Raw genomic sequence first — 7,260 nt, forward strand, 5'->3', positions numbered from 1 at the left:
TTGTAGAATCTTAATTTCCACCACCATTACCTATATGTGCACTTAATAAAGTGTGAATGATTTTATAATTTTTTCTATGCTATATCTGTTCCAATTTTATTTATTTATTTATGTATTTATTTATTTATTTATTACCTTTTTTTTTTTTTAGGCGAGGCAACCCTGGGTTGACCTCACAGATTTCAAGGACCTTGTCAGTTTACAATCCCTTATTTTTTATATTTTGTGCTCCTACAACACTTGGTCTTCCTAGGTGGTCTCCCATCCAAGTACTAACCAGGCCCTATCCTGCTTAGCTTCCGAGATCAGACAGGATTGAGCTGGTTCAGGGTAGCAAGGCCGTAGACTGATTTTATTTATTAAAATTTATTTTATTGCTGTTGAGCCAAAAAAATATTTCAAAGAAGAATTTAAACAAAATATTCTTAAAAACACTATTCTAAAAAGCTATAGTAATTAGTAAAATTTGAAAATTTAAAAAATAGAACATCTGAATCAAAATCACTTAAATTCAAAGAGTAAAAGATGCCAGAATAAACAATCAATGTCATAAAATAAATTTTCAACAAGCATAAAGACACTGTGTAATTATGGCCTTAAAGTCAGAGATTGAAAAGTGACTCTGAAAGAGAATTTAAGTCATTATTTCCTACTGGAGAAACAGTAAGATATCTAATTGATTTGTTTGAAGTAAGGAACAGGGCATGTAGAGCTTAAGCTTTTCTCTTTCTTTCCTACTTTGATCTGATATGTGTATTTTTGTTTGTTCCTAGGCATTTCATAAACTGGAGATAAAGACTGTGCTCGTGGAGTGAGGTCTCAGTTTTACAGCATAGCCTATGACTGTATGATTCATAAAGTATATTCTTCCACATAGATCAGGGCAAAAGCTAATAGTTTTGTGTCCATTTGTTTGGCTCCTTTGTCCATCTAATTTTGAACAGAAATCTGGCAAATGGTATGAGTCTTTGTCAAGTCTCTGTGCCTACTAAGAAAGGCAGTTTTACAAGTCATATGCTGAAAATCTGAGAGATACCGCTTTCATTAAAATAACAATTTATTATTTGTCTTGTATGAATATATTATAGTCTTTTGTCTCTCTCATCTATCACTTACCTATCCATCTATATGTCTGTCTATCTACCTATCTATTTATCTGTCATCTAATATCATAGTCTTGGGACTGGTCTCCATGCATCAAGAATTAAGTCATAAATAGTTTTGATTATACTCTCATCCATATTTTATTATCAGAAACAATATCATGTTTTATAATTTATCCTGTTGTGAAATACAATATGCCTGTTACTCTGATCTCCAAAATATTCTTGTGTCACATGGAAAACTCTTCTGTACTTATGAGTTAATAGAGGGATGGTAATAGAAGGGAAAAATAATGTCATCCTTACAGTTACTTTAACACAGACTTTTAAATACAGACTTTTTATATTCTGCTCCATTCACAGGAGTTCTTGTCAACTTGCATTATATGTGAATAACACAAAGACTTAAAGACATTCCCTCTGGTTAAATAAGAAAACCTAACAGTTTTCCAGAGCATACAGGATTAATCACACATAATAATTATGCAAAGTGATAACACACTTATTATAAAAGAATATACACACCATTAAACAAACAGTGGCAGAAAGTTCTAGGAAGAAGGAAAATAAACATTAATTGGTAATGATAAGGGGGGAAGAAAAGGACACTCAGAAATATAAATTCTCATTTTAACTGGTGAAGTATTTTGGGTCTAAGGATTTCAATGCTCTGGTTCTTCTGTGTCTGTGCTGGCCCCTGTTGTCAATGAATCATCTGCAGTGAAACACTTGGCCTTGACAGTCCCCTGTTAGCCTGGCACATAAAGCATATTACTAAGCATCTTGTCTTTCATTTTCAATTTTATGCTTTTAAACACTTCTTGATGCCAAAGAAGTCAAGTGAGTCTGCAATCCAGAGGAGGGATTTTTAATACTACAAAATAGAATTAGATGAACAGACCATTTTAATAGTGTGGTTCTGTTTCCAAAAGCTGCTTCTACCATGCAAGAAAGTAAAATAGGTAAGAAATTTCTCTGATCAACCTACAGGTAATACTAAAGGAAGTACCCATCTTACACTTGGCTTCGTTAATATAAAGCACCAAAACCAAACCAGTGGGGCAAAGAAATTTTTGGAGTTCACCAATTTTGTTTTTGAAATGAGCTGCATGGTCACTTCATAGTTTATATTGTTCATCATATTCACGAAATGACAATCTGTGTACTTCTTTTGTTTTCTTAGGTTTTCTTTGAGTGTTAGTAAGTTCAACTGCCAGTTTCCCCCATTTAACAGTTAAAACGTTTATACATTACCATGTCCATCATGGCCTCTTGCATATTTCTCCAGATGATGGGTGATTGAATGTGGCAGAATTGTTCATTCACTGTGTGGGTTACTAGAATTTCTAGCAGTAAGAGAAATATAGATGCAAGGTATAGTCATGTCATATTAATCCTATTGTCCTGAGAAACAACCTGTGTCTTTGTGTGTACTCTGGATCTTCAAGTTCACTATTTTCTGAGAAAGGATTTCACCATCATTACATACAAATACATTCTCTGACAATTTCAATATTTTGAGAAAGAAATCCAATTACATGTAATAATAATGCCACCCTACACTATACTTACTCCATCAGTTTAAAACTTTTAGATACAGTAGGAGCACTGAACTGGGAACCAAGAACTTTAGATTATAACCCCAGCTCTACCGCTAACTAGCTGTGTGGTTAAGGGCAGGCTAACTAATCTACTCTAAGTCTCAGTCTCTCTCCTCATAAAATGATGAAGACATGCAGATAACGCATCTAAGTGATTCAACTGAGATACATAACAAAGGATGTGGGGGTTTTGGTAACTGTTGGACCCAAGTCCACCTTAAGGATGTGAAATTCTTTTGCTTTTTTTTTTTTTTTTTAATAGCAGTTTGTTAACTGAGCAATATACATTTGTTTTGGATTTATCTTAGGAAATCTTAGTTTGCAACTTATGATTTTTAGAAACAGTTTAAGCTCTTTTTAATGCAAGCTCCTTTAATTCTACAAAAGTTCCTACATTAATATTCAATCTACTTTAGTGCTATAGAATCAAAAGCAGACATGTCTTATAGGAGAAAAGTAGTAGGTCAGAAAGGTTGTGTCATTTTTCTTTAGCTGTATAGCACAAATAAAACTTGTATTTTTCCAAACTTTATAGTAAAAATATCATGAACAGGAACTATCAATATGGAATTTTTCCATCAGCATCACACGAAGTAGACCATTAAAAGAGTGCCAACATATTTGTTGATAAACTTCATTATCCATTATTTTTTTCTTCATTGATTTTTTACTCTCGGTCTACTTTCTGGCTCTATCTATGGGGGTCACTAAAAGCACAAGAGGCTCAGATAACTATATTTTAGCTTCTTTTCAAATATTTACATGTCAGGGTAGGGGCTTGCAGAGGAGTTGTGATTAGTTGCCAACAAATATCAAGAATCAAATGCAATTGTTGGTATTTAAGAGTTTTTCTGTTTATTTCTGCAAATACATTGGATAAATATTGTCAATTCAAAGTAAACTTCAGGGTATATATAATTTTCAAAGATGGTGGTTTTCTAGAGTTTTGTATTGTTCAAAACACATAGCATACTGTAAGATTTTCAGTCAGGGTTAATAGTGCCGTGTGTGAAGAATCAAGAAACTGCCTTGCCCTCTGGCCCCTTTGAAACTAATTAGAAACTTCCATTAAAAAGCTTAATATCTAATGTTGACTTACAAGTGAAGAAAATGAACTTAAACAGATGCAATCACCGTTGTGAAGGATACAAATTCCGAGTGTCATATTTGGAATAAACAGGAAAACACAAACAATTTGAACCTGAGAGAAGATAATAAAAGCATAGTATGGGAAACACAGACTACTGGTCTTCAGATACTGTTTTGAGTGATATTCAGAGGATTTTGATCAGAAGCTACCATTTGTCTCAGTCACTTGAGAATTATTTATTAACATTGCCATTTCTGCCAAATATTTTTTATTTATCCCCACTGACGTGATTAGGAAACCAATTCTCTCTAATGATGATCCCAGTTGGTGACAAATACCATTGCTCTGTGGATTTGTTAAAATCCACTCTTCTATCTCCAAGACAAAGGTAAGAGTATAGAATCTAAATGGAACTAAAAATATATATTAAATTCATTTTTTTGCCATTTCATTATAGTCTCATAGGTTGCCCATATACTAAAAGTATTGTGCTGTCCAGTTCAAGTTAACAGAAATTCAGCTGAGCAAATACAAGACCTCTAATATAGGTATTTTCATGTCAATTACATGTTAATTTGTGATTTTTATCATTGTAATGTATTTATCACCAAATCTTAAAAATGAGAGTTGTCTCTAGTATTTTTTACTGCATTGAAAGTAGTCTTTTGTGAGACTCCATGCTTCATTCAAATGTTTATTCTCTTATTATTTTCCCTATTCTCACTTTGATTCAGCCTCACTGGCTTCATTAATGGTTTTTGGACTTGCCAAGCCATAAGCCTTTATTCTTACTGTTTCCTCTGCCTAAACACTCTTATTCCAGATATCCACTTGCCTAAATATGTCATCTCCTTCAAGACTTTGCTCATATTTTACCTTCTCGATGAGGACTGACTTGAAACCCCTATTTCTGCAAGTTTCATGAAGCATTTGTTATCCCTCTTACTCTATTCTACTATTTTATAGATTTTATAGCCCGTAGCATTTTACAATGCACTAAATAATTTACTTATTCATTACATATATCATTTATTGTCTGCTTTCCTCCTTTAATATCTAAGTTCTTCACGGGTCTCAAAGATCAATAGTTTTGTCTGCTATAACTCATGGACTTAATGTACTCAGTATAGAGACTGTTTCTAAGCAAATAGTAAACGTTCAATAAATATTTTTGTTAACTTAATTGATTAGTTACCAAAGACTTATAATTATAAGTTAAAGTTGCCTTGTTGAATAAAAATACTGATTTAAAAAAAATAACAATGTAGACACTGAAAAATGGTCCAAGCTGTCAACAAGCCAGATGTAGATAATTTTGAGAAAGATTGAAAACCAAATAATCCCGCTCCTAATATTTAATAATTAATATTATTTATATTAAGACTATGATATAACATCATGTTTTATTTTGATAAGTTTACATCATAATAAACTCTTTTAATTTGGAAAAAAATGGTGCTGTAGTTTTTTGCCAAACATCCATCAAATGGTTTGCATATGCTTAATTTTAGAGAAACTTGAGCATATTGTATATAAGAAAAAGCCCAAAGAGATGATGTTAGAGATTGAAGTTTAGACCAGATTATGAACAGAAGTGCTTTAAAATAATCAGTAAGAAATAATGAGAACCAGCACCAGAGGTAAGACCAAGAAGATGACTGATATGGAAAAAGAGTTACAGATATTTCCCAAACAGTCCAATTTGGCAAGTGCAATGTCCTCATTTACAATTTTGGACAAATATGTGATTCTTACATTTCTTTTTTCTCAATAATATTTATATTTCAGGATTAACCAAAGATAATATGGATGACCTAACAGCTAAAATAGAAAATATTAGCAATAAAGGTACACACACACACACACACACACACATACACACACACATACACATACACACACAGATACAGCTACCAATTAGATGCAGATATAGATAAAATCATTCCACTTTTAGTTAACACAGAATCTGGCAATATTTTATAGGTACAAACTAAACAGAAATCTACTGCTGAAAGATACAATTGACCCAAACCTCAGTCTACTCATATTAATCTAGCAACTTGGGTTCATTCATTAGATAACAATTACCTTGCAAAAGACAAACACAACCATTGTAAAGCACTGGCACACAGGGTAGATCATGAAAGTGGAAGCAAATGTAGTGTGAGGTCACAAGAAATACATGAAAGGAAGAAATAGGAAATAAAGGAGATAACCATAAGTGCCCTTATGGATAGAGGGTGTGAGAAGCTTAGAAAAATATAGGGCAACCTGAATCTCTGTTCCAATAAGACCTGGCCAGACTGAGTGACATGCCAAAGTTTAAGACCCCAAAGTGAAAACCTAAATTAGTGATTAAAGCTGTGAAATGAAGTATGCCTGTCCTAAGATTCATGACACTGCAAAAATGCAAGAAACAGGGTTAGTTTTCATTCCCTGACTTCCAGATCTTTTCTATCTCTATTTATTATTCTTTCTTAAGTCTGCTCTCTCTTCTTTCTGTCCATTAAGAGGAGTGAAAGTAACAAACCTGTTAGTATAAAGAGAATAAATTGTTTATAAAGAAATAAGGCCAGGGTTGTCAGCATATGTGGGGACTTGCTATATAACTGAGCTGCTGTTCTGGTAGTTTGGGTAAATAATAATTTATTTGCTTGACTATTGACTGAGATGACAAATTCCTTATGTTAGCTCAAAAGAATGATTGCTTTTTAAAAAAATAGGGCAAGAAATAAACAATTATACATCTCTGCTATGTGCTTGACACTATCTTGTTCTCTTTGAAAGGCTATCTTATTTCATCCTCTCAACAAACATGTAACTAAACATGTAAATAATAAAACAAACATGTTTTACTAAAACCAATTACAGATGAGGTAACCGAGTCTCTGAGAGGTTAAGTCACTTTCCAAAAGTATATAAAAACTTCTGTAAATTATGCTGTAATGCTAATTCATTCCACGTTTTTCCCCTGAAACTTTGTGTTAAAAGACATAAATTTTCTTTTAAAAGTTTTATTTCTCTTATGTTATATAGATCGAGGAATTTCTCACAAATCCACAAAAGGAAGGCTTTCTTCTCATATTTTATTTTTTGGTTTATGTATCACTTTCTCAGGCACACCTTCCCTGGTCATCAAAACTAGTTTAGCTAATATTTTTTTACACTCTCATAGTAGCTGTATTTTTCCTTTGCAGGGTATACTACTTTAGCAATTATGCAGTTAAGTATGTACTACTTAGTTATCTACCTTCTCTTACCACACAATTTCACAAGACCAGAGACTATGCCTATTTTATTAATTTATTCCCAGCATTATGGAGGGAAGGAGGGGAGAAAGAAAAAAGGGAGGGAGAGAGGGAGAAAGAGAAGGAAGTTAGGACGAGAAGAAGCCTCTGCTGGAAACATCAGGATCAAATTCTAGTATAATCAACCAAGATAACTAGACTATCGTGGAAACTGGCAG

At 33.0% G+C, this 7,260-nt stretch overlaps 1 pseudogene; it reads right to left on the bottom strand.

Moving 5' to 3' along the window:
- Positions 1 to 228: 228 nt before the first annotated feature.
- LOC120597474 (uncharacterized) lies at positions 229 to 347 on the bottom strand (annotated as a pseudogene).
- Between the last annotated feature and the right edge of the window lie 6,913 nt (positions 348 to 7,260).

This window comes from Pteropus medius, unplaced genomic scaffold (genome assembly GCF_902729225.1).
Source record: "Pteropus medius unplaced genomic scaffold, Ma_sr-lr_union100, whole genome shotgun sequence".
Taxonomy (NCBI): domain Eukaryota; kingdom Metazoa; phylum Chordata; class Mammalia; order Chiroptera; family Pteropodidae; genus Pteropus; species Pteropus medius.